The sequence below is a fragment of the Eretmochelys imbricata genome, chromosome 3, assembly GCF_965152235.1.
Source record: "Eretmochelys imbricata isolate rEreImb1 chromosome 3, rEreImb1.hap1, whole genome shotgun sequence".
In the NCBI taxonomy this organism is placed as follows: Eukaryota; Metazoa; Chordata; order Testudines; family Cheloniidae; genus Eretmochelys; species Eretmochelys imbricata.
Genome location: NC_135574.1, coordinates 159331827 through 159344635, shown reverse-complemented (window position 1 = coordinate 159344635; position 12809 = coordinate 159331827). Strand labels below are relative to the sequence as shown.

Here is a 12809-nt window from a genome sequence, read left to right as displayed (position 1 = left end):
AGTGTCTAAGATGTGTAGAATTATGACCTGTCAGGTGCCAAAAAATCATCTTATTTTCTAGCATAGACAGGACCTACGTGGACTTGAGTGTACAAAGAGTGTTATTTGCCATTTATTTTGTTCTACTCCTTGGACAATCATGACTGAATATTTTGTTTTGTTTTTTGTGATTTATGAAGGGGTTCTAAGTGTAAAAGCACTGGATCCCAGCAGCGTAGCTCGTGGCATATTCACCAGATGCCAGAGATGGATGGTAGATCTAGCAATGCAGGTTCCTGCATGGTTTACCGTACATTTCAGCTGGCAGTATTGTCCAGCCTAGAAAATAAACTTTGCAATTATGGCTCCTCCAGCAAAAGAGAGACTTTCATCTGATGCATCAAGGACACTGAAGGGATGACTAACATGTGCACGTTCACTTCAGCCAGAGACCATTTTTTGAGCAGGCATATGAATCTTTAGAAATGCAAGTGAAATGCACAACCCGCAAGTGTTGAGATGGCAAAGCAAAGCACATATTTATAAAGAAGAACTTTTCACATCTCTATAAAAGAACAGACCAGATTCAGAGGCAAATCTAAGGGAATCCAAATTGGTGTAAGTTGCACCTTCTAGTCCCCTCATCATGAGTTACAGCATTTGATTCCAATCCATGTAATTGACACAGCATCTTCTCTGTATATAACCCACTACATTTGAATCATAACACCTATCGAAGAGGCCAAAAAGGGAGGTGGTGTGGCAGGACAAGCAATTAGAAAGAGGATGTCAGAAGGTGTACATTAAAGTAGGCTACACCCTACTTTAAAATTTCACCATCTTCTGTTTCATCAGCATGCAAGTTACACCCACATAAACTTCCTGAGATTCACCTCCAATTTTTTTTTTTTAATTCAGTGACACTATCATTTCAGACAAGCTTTTATGTGTAGTTTAATACAGCATATATACTGTTTCCCAGCTCTAACATTTGTGGATAACTATTTCTTAAAAAAAGTTGCTGAGCTCTGCTTAAATGCAGATCTATATGCCCACAAAGGGTTTTAACTGCAGCTCTAAGATCGAGGAGTACTTGTGGCACCTGAGACACTAACAAATGTATTTGGGCACAAGCTTTCGTGGCCTAAAACCCAAGAAAGCTTAGGCCCAAATACATTTGTTAGTCTAAGGTGCCAAAAGTACTCCTTGTTCTTTTTGCTGATACAGACTAACTTGGCTACCACTCTGAAACTACAGCTCTGTCACTTTAAAAAACAGAATCAGTTTTCCTAACTGGTATTAAGCCAAAGTTCAAGTAGCTAAGAAGATATTTGCATTATGCAGTTTATTGGCCATTCAACTGAGCAGATATGGTGGTATGCGGAGAACCAGCTGTGTTTTCTGATATTACTATAGTGATTAAAGCGTACTGGAGAAACTAAGGGAAAAAGAAATACACTTGTCTTCTTAACTTGGCTAGAGATGGACGATTGGTCTGAGCCAGTATGGCCGTTCTGAAGTTCTTAACTTGGCAGGGTCCCTTTTTAAGGGCCTTTTTCTACGCTCTAAAAAAGATGGTGGCAAAAATCTTCAAATTTGTAAAGTAGTTCCATTACATAATTTTGCATCAACATAATATTTTAAATTAAGTCTTCAGTTATATCAAATATTTTAAATCCCTAAGTGCATGTGCTGACTGGAAAACTCAATTATGCAGTTTCTCTGACAGCATGGATTAGGTAATTCCTGAAATTAACCTAAGTAAAAAGGACAGCCTGTACTTTCAGATAGGTTCTAGTCAAAGCTCTTATGTAGAAACTTTGTCAGCCTTTAATTAGCAGAAATACTTCAAGACAAAACTATATACACACACACAAAACCTGTATATCTCACATAAAACACTATATTCAAATATGGAGTTCATTAAGGGCCTTAAATTCCCTGCATAAATAATGTTTGTAGCATTGTTGTAGATGTGATAGTTCCAGAATATGAAAGAGAAAAGGTGAGTAAGGGAATATCTGTTGTTGGACCCACTTGTGTTGGTGAAAGAGACCAGTTTTTGACATAGAAATAGGTTACTTCTGGATCTGTCTTTCAGTTCAATTTCTTGTGTTTGGACACCTAAAGAGTCTCCTCCCGCAGATATCCATTCAAGAGTGGGGGAAACGTGTTTTGGTCCCTGGTGGGGACAGGAACAACCATGCTCAACACCTAGTAGCTTTTGAGCTTGTCTCTTTCACCAACACAAGTCAATTCAAGAAAAGATATCATCTCACCCACCTGGTCTCTCTACAAAAATAATGAAATTCAGGGTTAACATTTAACCTAGCCCTGTTCTGCCCAGGTATAATGCATCACAAATGGTATAAGAGGCAATAACGCTCTCCACTTACATAGCACCTAACAATAAGCCTCAACACAAACAGGCAAGCAAGTAGTCTGCTCATTTTACAGACGGGAAAACTGAGGCACACAACTAATTGGCAGAGATACAAGAACCCAGTAGACCCATGAGAACACTACCCCTCTATAAAAAAGCATGAACTATTTTAATATTGTGAATCAGTCTAAGCAAGTGATGTCATTTCAGCATTCAACTCTGAGGTTTCTCTCTCTGTGAGTTTAAGACAAACATAACTTTAATATTCTTAAACCACAAAAAGCTAGTTTTAATTCCCTAGATATTTATAGCAGCACTAGGAAATGGTGTTGGAGAGACATTTCATGGTATACAGTTTAATGTCCCGTCAAAATGAGATTGATAAATGAAATTCTTCAGATTAATAGCGATGTGTAATAGAATCACATACTCAGCACTGTTTGTATCGTATCTAAATTAGACAGCAAGCTCTTCAAGGCAGGGACCTCCTCTTCCCCCAGTGGATTCCATGTACAGTGAGAATGTAGAAGAACATTTTAGCTGTATACTAGAAAGCCATCATTTCAGAGGTGCAGTAGCTGCTTTTAAAAACAGTGTGGGAGGTGGAAGAATTACAAGAGCCAGATTCATATCTGGAATTAAATAAATGGTAACAGAGTTATTTTCAGTTAGAGTACAAAAAACAAAAACAGTAAATAGCTAATGTTTTAGGGTGAATAAGAACACTTAGCTATTAAATTGAAAAAGCAATTTGTATGAGAGAAATATACAGATGTAACTACTTCCAGGCAGAGACCTTGCATCCAAAGTTTCAGCCCGGAGTGAGTTTTTACAGGTAAGTAAAAACTCCTTTATAAACAAGTCCTGGATCTTACCTAGCCCTGGAAAACACAAACGCTGATGCTTCATCTTCACAAGCCAGCCATGAAGAAATCAGCTATTAAAACGTCTCACATTTCTGCTGACTTGACTGCAACTTTCTAAGCAAAAAGCAGCTTGTACAATGGCAAGTTTTTTATATTCTGATCAACAGAATTCCACATTGGTACGTAGTTCTAGCTCTCAATTTAACAGGAGAGAGGCAGCAACTAAAGTTGATACACCAAGTTTGTATCAGTAACAAAAGGATTCCTTTCATATCAAGTTCTTCAGAACGTCTATCTGGTCTTCACTAGCCAGCCAGTTCAGACTCTGTATTTAGAGATTAAGGTAAACAAGAGGGTACATAATAGCCTTCCTAGAAGAAAAACACATGATCCTGGCTCCTTTCATATTCAGCAGTTCACTTTAATAAGGTAAGACTCAAAGTGTACAGATAAGTTTAATATTTACCTACAGCCACACCTGATACACAAAGTATGATCCTTCCTTCTCAGCCACTGCGCACACAGCTCAGTTTATATTGCAGTGGCACTTAGCCATAACTATGAGAAAGGAAGTTATGATGCAAAGTAGGAGTGGTACAGTAGGAAATACTGTAATTGTTAAGATTATTCTTGTTCTAAATAAAGGACAGCCCTTCTTCCTTTTAATTGTACTGCAGGAGAATAGAACTCGACCTTTAATCCCAAAGACACAGTATTCTCTACTCTCTAAATTAGGTTAAATTCTCATTGAAGAGATATATGTTCCATTTTCAGAGGAGATAAAACAACTTGTTTTCTATAAATATAGGGAAACAGTTAAGAGGAAGCTTTTTTAAGGGTCGAGAACAGTGAAAACGGTCTGATTTTGGAACACCACAACACAAAGTACACGATGAACACACTGATTTTTGCTATTTTAAGTTTTTTCTTCCCCCACATCAGCAACACTGAGAAGTAGCTGGAGACTGTGCGACCAAAACCCATGGACTTAATTTCCCTAGAAAAATACAGTTATAATTGGAACACAACGGGCCCCTCCTACTTCACAGATGACAATTTCTGTATTCCAGCAGATCTCATTTGAAATCTCAAGTGCGTCTGTACATCTAAACAGAAGTGATCCATAATTATAGCTTAGATACTACCTTCATCACAAGGTCTCTTTTTCTGCATCATCTAATTTGGCCATATTAATTTTCTGAAGTTTGTCAATCTAGAATTGTTTAAATCTGTTAAACAGATTAGTTTCCTAGTCTGATGTTCTTTACTTATGCTACTACCAGGAAGGACAAGAGGGAGGAATCCATTAAAGGGCCATTTACCAAAGCTGTAGTCAAAACTTTGAACTACCCTACTTGGATCAAATATGAGCACTGGGATGCATGTAACCAACAGAAAAAGGCAATCTTCCTTTTATTGTCAGCTCTCAAACTGAGCAGTTTACAAAGAATCTTGAGCTCAGAAGCCCTCAGTTATTAAAAATGTATTCTATTAGTTTATGTACAACAGAACATACAGGCCAGACTATCCATAAGCAGGACATTAGGAAAAGAGCAGTTCAAATAAAACTTCAAACATGAGCACTTTGCCTTGGTACTCAGTGAAAGTATTTAGCCAAAAGTTATACCTACATAACTGTGGTACTTCAGTTTTGTATCTGAATTTACAACCAAGCATGCCTTGGATCAAGGGGATCTTTTAAGGGTGATTATATTTTCAGACCACCCACGTCCGTAATATCAGTATGGAAAGCCAGATGTTTAACGTGAACTGGGGTTTGTAACGGTTTCAAAGCACTTTCTATAAATGTTTTATTTTCAGATTTTAAGAGTTACACTGGCTATATGATACAGAGAATAAGGGTTTATCTATATGCAGTTTTGTAATGGTTTTAAATAAATTGGTAGAAAGAGTGATTTAGTTAAATTAATGTTATCCCCTAGTATGGATGCAGATATATTGGCATAAGGGGTCTTATATTGCTATAGCTTGTTTCAATGAAACTGTGTATCAACATAACTGAATCCACACTAGGGGGCTGAACCAATTTGATTAAATTAGTTTTTCTACTGATTTAGTTAAATCAGTGCAAAAAAACCTGGGTGTAAACAAACCCTAATACGATCCTGAGATTGTATGATAGAACATACAATATACAACTCTTTTCACAATGACATCTATACTTGGAACTCCCTTCCTGCACATGTTCCCCAAGTGTCCAATAACCAGTTCTGCATGTCCTCTCAGTGACAACTAGTCAGCCATTTTGTATCATTAACACTTAAAAGCCTAACTAAAACGGATGGCATGAAGGTTTGATCTTCAGCCACTGTTTGAACTGTACAGTCTGTCTAAATAAGAGCTCAATCCTCCTACTGAAGTCAGTGAAAGACAGACAGACCAGTCCTCTGGATCATATGCCCCTTCTGGCAGACACTACATTGCTCAACCCAGTCTGTGTTCAGTCCTATCAAGCAGTCAGGGTTCAAAGAGCAATTAACACTTTTCAGCCACCACAAACTCAATTACCCCCCCCCCCATTTCTAAAAACAGATACTGCACTCTAAAATAGAAGGATCTAACTTACTCAACACAAGCAAAATAGTTTGCAGATGCCTCTCTCCTCCCTCTGTTAAGTACTGCAACATACTCTGCATGGAACAGATGACATCTAAGGATAACGAATGGAGTTATGAAAGCAACAACCATATGCCTGAACTGTCTTGCTTTTCTCAGCTGACATCAAACTCATAAGGAGCCTTTGTATTTATTTTTTTTAAAAACTGTTCCTGAAGCTCAACTGCCATGCCACTCCCACTGAAAGCAGTGGTGCTGTTATGTCAACAGCCTTCCTAGATGGCAATTGGCCAGCAGAAAGGCTTTCAAAGAGTTCCTGTGGGATGCTATTGTAAAAAACTCAATTGTTCTCACTGGCCTTTCAAGGCACACGTTCCTGCAATGAAAAAAGGAGCTAAATGTTTCTCAGTGTCCATAGCAAATGAATACGGTTCCATACCAGCTGTGATCTGTACATAAACTTTATTTCAGGAGGCCCAGTGGTGAGATGGCAGCACATTTAACCCATGCTTCCTCTGAGGAGACCAGACTATCATGGAGAGGTGGTAACTGCACCAGACACACTCTGCTACTTGCTGGCGAGGGCCAGCTCTAGGTTTTTTGCCGCCCCAAGCAAAAAATTTGCCACCCCAAGCTCCGAGAGCACAACTGCACAAGGAAAAAAGGGTGGCCAGAATGCCACTCTTAGAATTGTGCCACCCCAAGCACATGCTTGCTTTGCTGGGGCCTAGAGCCGGTCCTGTTGCTGGCTAACTGATGTCCGCAATACTACAGAGGGTTTAAAATATTTACTCTTCTCTTTTCCATCTCGCACTTAGAAATCACACTGATAAGAAAAGATGACTGATACTTCTGCCTCAAGCAACAGGAATACCCATAACCCAAAATCACATGCAACTCTAGCCCATAAATCATAGTAAGGTCAGGTGACTATGGGGAAAAAAATTTCCCTAGAACAGGTGAATTTATCACCTGTTTCTAATGCAAGTAGCAAAAGCTTACTGTTAAATTTTGGGGGGTGTTTTAGGTCTAGTCCTTTCACTTAAACCTAAACAACAACTGCAGCAAGAGAGTTATATGGGAGCCACTATTGGGCTTATTATAAAAGTAGAATGTGTAGCAAATAAATTCTCGTTTACAAAAACAAAGATTCAGGGTGCAACTCAAAAGCACCCAGTGTTGGCATACTCTAGCCAGGGGTAGGCAACCTATGGCACATGTACCAAAGGCGGCACACAAGCTCATTTTCAGTGGCACTCACGCTGCCCAGTCCTGGCCATCGGTGCGGGGGGCTCTGCATTTTAATTTCATTTTAAATGAAGCTTCTTAAATATTTTAAAAAACGACAGCAATTAGAGCAGAATAAGGCCAATGCGGAGTGCTTTAGAAAATCCTACTTTTAATGTTTAAAACATGCTACTCACTACACAAGCAGTAGCAAGGTCCGAAAGTCTGTTAGTCTCTCCTCCATGAGCTACAGTGAAACACAACCCCTTCCAACACCCACATTTCAGCTATATTTAAAAAAAAAATTTTAAAATGATTTCGAAGACAAAGGAAATCAGACCATTTACCAGAACACTGGACAGGAAATCAGGAGACCACAGTTCTCTTTCCAAGCTCTGCCAATGACATGTTTTGTGACAATGGGAAAGCCACTTAAAAGGGACACAATTTGAATTTTTGTAAGTGTATTAATCTATTTTTAAATCAATTAATTTTCTATTGGAGCACCCTCTAAATAGATTGTAAAAAAAAAAAAAAAAAAAAAAAAAAAGTTCTTTATTGAATGTCAGGACAAATTCCTGCTGTTTTCTTTACTCCTGAGGCCATTCTGCGCCAAAAAAATTACAATTCTGCAAATTTTGTCAAATAAATTTGGAGGCTCCAGCATGGCATTGGGGAGCACAGGCTACTGGCTGCACAGTATGTAGCTCCTCTCCAGGACATGAACTTGGCATTGAAGCTGCACCCAACCCTGACACAGCCCAAGGACAGAGCCTGCCCCAGAAACATCCCAGGGCCCTGCCCTTCTGTGCCAGGTGCACCAGGTAGGCTCAGCAAGGCAGGATCCATGAGTGGAGGGGCTTAGTGTAGGGGGATCCAGGTGTGGGTAGAGATGGTTCTGTGTGGGGCGATCTGCGTGCGGGCAGCGCTCTGGATACACAGGGACTCGTTGCGGGGTTCTGGGTGCAACAATAATGGGACTCTGCAGAGGGGTCCAGGTGAAGGTGGTTGAGGCTCAGTGGGGGAGTGTAGCTGTGGGAATAGGATGGAGCTCGCCAGGGGGTCTGCGTGTGGGGGGTTTGGAGGGGGTGTCCAGATGCTGGGGGAGTGGGGCGGGGATCCAGGTGCAGCTGGTTGGGGCTTGGCAGGGTGGGAATCCAGGTGCGGATGGTTCATTGGGGTGGTCCAGGGGCAATGGGGCTCATCGGGAGGGGGTTCTGAGTGTGTGGGGGTTGGGCAGATGGGGGAGCAGCTTCCTGTACAGTACAGTAATCCCTCCCCCTGCAGCTGAGGAGCAATGGGTACAGAAAGCGGTGGGAGGAGGGGAAGGAGTTTGCAGAGCTTCCTGCAGCTGTGGGAGGGTCTGACCCGGCCCCGGATGCCGTGCAGCATCCTTCCCAGCCCAGCCGGGACTAGCAGCTGAGCCTACCACAAGGCTAGGAGCCACCAGCCGGGTCTTTCCCCAGTCACGCCTCCTGCCCCATAGTGATTTACCCGGCTGCCCGAAACATACTGCTGGGGAGGGTCAAATGACCGCTCTTGTGGCTATCCTGTCAGAAAGTCATTTTTCTGCAGGGGAGCAAAGAAATCTGAAGGGACAAATTCTGCGCATGCGCAGTGGTGCAGAATTCCCCCAGGAGTATTTGTTGTTCTTTTGATGTGTCTTTTGGACCTGAGAGCAACACTTCTCCCTTTCCTTTCTCTGAGCAAAGCCTGCTTATTGCCTGTTCTCTTTCAGTTTCAGATCTGCTTCTGCTGGTACAGGTGAACACCTCCTTCTCGGGCCTGGGAAGGGGTGAGCATGATCAACAAACTAGTGAAACTGACAGACAAGGAGCTGGCAAATACACAATGTAAACAAACTAAAATATTTCTCTCTAATCTTTCAGTTATAATGATTTTAGACACTATTTGTAGCAATAGGCACGAAGTTTTTATATGGAAGTGGAATTTTCAAATTGACAGCGCCCTCTATGGTCTCTACCTCAGCTGCACCACCTGTAAAGTGATAACAGCACTTACTCCCCCCACACCCCACCCCAACTTTGAGAGCTGTGCTTTGAGATCTTCAGATTAAGACCTGCTTAGAGCTAATTATTACTTTCATATCCTCTGTTCACCAAACTAGGTTTGTCAAGAGTGGCACAGTAATGAAGTGCAGCTAGTGAAAAATTTTTCACACAAGGATTGTTTCAGAGAGTAATATTGAGAATCTCCACCCAAGGTAAAAACAGAGGGAATGGAGTGACAAAGCAATGTATTAAAAACAAAAAGCTCATTTGATGATATATCTAAAGAAACACAACCTCATTGCTTAAACACAGTAGGTACCCTGGCACCAAGAAACTGACAGATAATTCCAGAAACTCTCCCTTAAAACTCAGCTCAAGAGAACTGTTAAATTTAGTTTTGCACTACTACAACAAAACAGAGTGAAAGTCTAAATTTAAATATAAATTATGTGCTTAGTAGTTCACCTCACAGAATTGAAGAATCAAGGCTGAAGAAAAATTCTTAAACTTGATAAAACAAAGATGTGCCATTTTAAATGGATCTCAAAAGTATGAGAACTAGCTACACAGTTGAATGTATTAAAGGAGGAGCGTAAGGGGAGCATGCAGTAGAAAGCGGATTTTAAACCTCTTTTCAGCCCCACCCAGTCAATCACAGTCCAAATCTGCTCAGAGGTACAGTCCAGAACACAACCAGCTCAAGGTTCCCCTAGCATCCGTATATCAACAACCACAAAACCCTGCTGTAGTGTGCATGGAGATGATACGATTATGTCAGACAATGACATTTAGTGATACTTGTGTGTGGCCAAAAAAAAGGAAACTGACATCACGAGTGTCCCAGTTAGTAGGACTCCCAGGAGCAGGAGTCAGCAACTGAGAGATCTATTCCCAGCTCTTCCACTGACTTGCTGCATGATCTTTGGCAAGTCACTTAGCTCTTCTATCTTAAATTTCCCTTTCTACAACTCCTTGATCCACAGCAAAGAGTGCTAAATAAACTAACAACTCAAACAACTGCACCGAACAACTCAGAACATTAACATATCAGAAGCTTTTCAAGGCTTTGGGTGGGAGAGCATCCCTATTATTTATTCAATTTCAGACACTATACAGTATAATCTAACTGGATCTCTCCCATAGAAACTTTTCCACATCAGTTTCACGTTATCAAAAAACGTTTTTAAAAAGTGCCTAGTAACTGTTCTAAAACACTGGGGGAAGAGCAGGCTAAATCCATTCACGTATGTTTTATTCTCATAAAATTGATGTTGTAAGTATTAAAACGGAGACGACAACCACCACCAGAGAAAATGTTGCTTGATTTTTGTTTTCTTAAACGGCTCCCACAACACACTTACCTCAGCCTAGTTGAGCCACCTACACACACAACCCTCTATCAAAAGGACCTCTTCCTGCTAATCAGCGTTAGAACCTATACCGTGGGTGGTTCTGTAATGTAGAACAAATGGATACAGAAGTATCTACTCAAATACCTGGCATACCTACCTCAGACCGATAAAAATAGAAGAGGGAGTGAGGAATGATGAGTTATATCCAGTTGCCACATAAAGAAAACATTCTTGATACTAACATCACTAAAACAGAAACCAGAGATTTCTAAACACATGTGCAAAACTGGCTTTGCACTAAACGTAACCGTAGCACTATTAGTAACTATGCAACAACTGGTGATGTCATTGGTGTTACTAATTTTAACCTGATTACAGGACTAACAACAACAAAAATATCAGTGATTAACAGCACGATGGGAATTGGTTTCTACCTTTGAATATTTCTGGTAACAAGGAATCCTCATGGATTAGAGCAAGAGCATCATTCGCCTAAAATTCTCATCCAAGTGACAGAACTAGCTATTCCACACCATCTGCAATTCTCCCACATTCCAAAAGTTTGGCATTTTCTCAAACAGTTGAGCATCATATAAAAATAGGACTATTTCACATGACACCAAAGAACTCTGTTGACCTTTATACACTATACCATCTTGACGTCAAACAAAAGGCCCTGCCTCAAGCTCCTTAATCATCTCTTACTCAGGCACAACTAAGTTCGGAAAGAGGTTTACCTGAGCAAAAAGTGAGTAAGGAGAGTTAAAACAGGGCTTTAAGACAGTAATGCTGTGAAAGAGCGAAGAGCAGGATGGCTTAATTTGCTCGTGACCTCAAGAATGTGAGCATCTTCCAGAGTATTAAATAACCCTCTCTTTGATACTAGAACTGACATTTGTGTACATTCCCAGGATAACAAGGGAACCTTCCAACCTCTTCCCCAGGGAGGTCACAGATGTGAGGAAATAAAGTTACTCCCCTTCCTCCTGATGCTATAACAGCCAAGCCAAAAAAGCCACTCTAACCAAGTCATTTTTGCAGTGCGTCCCACCTCCTTATTCACAGGGCTTCCCTTTGAAAGAGACAAGACCCTGTCCCTATTGAACAAACTCAGCAAGCCCAGTGGCATGCCTTGTGGGGGCAAGGAGACCCCCCCAGGCAGATTGCTAACAAGGAGAGCTGGTAAACCTGGAAAGCATTTTAAAGCCAACTTATTATCATCAATTTGAATGATGAGTGAGCACAGTGCCACTTTAAGACACCAGAATGAGGATAAACCAACAAATATGTTATCTCCATTGTACCTGCCTCTATTAAAACTCCGTTGACCTCCATGCAAATTAATCTAGCATACAGCTCTTCAGACAGGCCCTTCATTAATAAAGCAGAGACCCCATCTGGTAACAGCCACAGGGGAAAGGAAATGTTTTATATGAAGTGTCCATCCCCATCTCTCCCCATCTGATCCTCCTGTGGATTGACCCATGCAACAGTAACAGGAAACCCACAAGGCATTCACAGTCTGAATTACTGATGAATAGACAGATCAGGAGCAAAACCATAATAAGTGATTTCCCAGGACTTCCACAGACTGATCTAGTGTCGGGGGGGAGGGGGAATACAGATCATTTGTGATGAAAGCACTTAAAGAAACTGACATACTGAACAAATTGTCATGTACTACAAAATACAGATTTCAGGTGAATTTTTTCTGGGAGAATGGGGTTGTTTGTAAAGAGGGACAACACAGAAATAAGTTTTATTTTAAAATTGTTTCACAAATTGAATAGGAAGTTATTGATCAATAGACAAAAAAACCTGCTGAACTATAGGGGTACAGGAAACCTAGTGAGACATTATTTACTGTCATGATTCACAACAGCTCATGGTCTGTAAAATGTTATGCACACCCAAGGCACTGTAGAGAAAAGACCAGCAAAACATGTTCTCAGAATTATTCAGCATTCTATGCAAAATATCCCTGAAGTTAAGACCCTGAATACCATGTATTAAATGATTTTATGAAATAATATTTTGGTAACATTACTAAGTGACTTGCTTTGGCTAAAATGTCCAGAACTATATTTAATAGTTATCCAATGTATACCAAGCCCTTAAACAAATTAGGAGGCAAAGCCCCTGCCCTGGGGTGCTTACAATATAAACCCCAATCTGACAATCAAATTCATGCTGAAGTCAACTGGGTGTCACAGACACAGGGGTCTGGCTGCGTGGATCCCATTGCAGGACTGGCACTTAAATAAGCAACACACAGATGAAGAAAGGTGGTTCAGGGTGAACAAAAACAACTGTTTATCTGCATCATACTGTAGACAGACATTTTTTTCCCCCTTATCTAACATTAAAGTAGTGAATACTTACTGAAGATGCATGTGTCTGTAAATCCCAAGTA

General features: G+C 40.7%; 1 protein-coding gene across 2 annotated transcripts in view; it reads right to left on the bottom strand.

Moving 5' to 3' along the window:
- The window catches only part of TP53BP2 (tumor protein p53 binding protein 2), a 65657-nt gene that overhangs the window by 47555 nt on the left and 5293 nt on the right, over nt 1–12809 (bottom strand). The window contains exon 1 of one of the 2 annotated variants that reach the window (XM_077813704.1): nt 3695–3713. The exons of the other annotated variant lie outside the window; for it this stretch is intronic. The gene's annotated coding sequence lies outside the window, so the exon portion shown is untranslated. Of the gene's footprint in view, nt 1–3694; nt 3714–12809 lie in introns of those variants that run through there. 2 annotated transcript variants of the gene reach the window in all.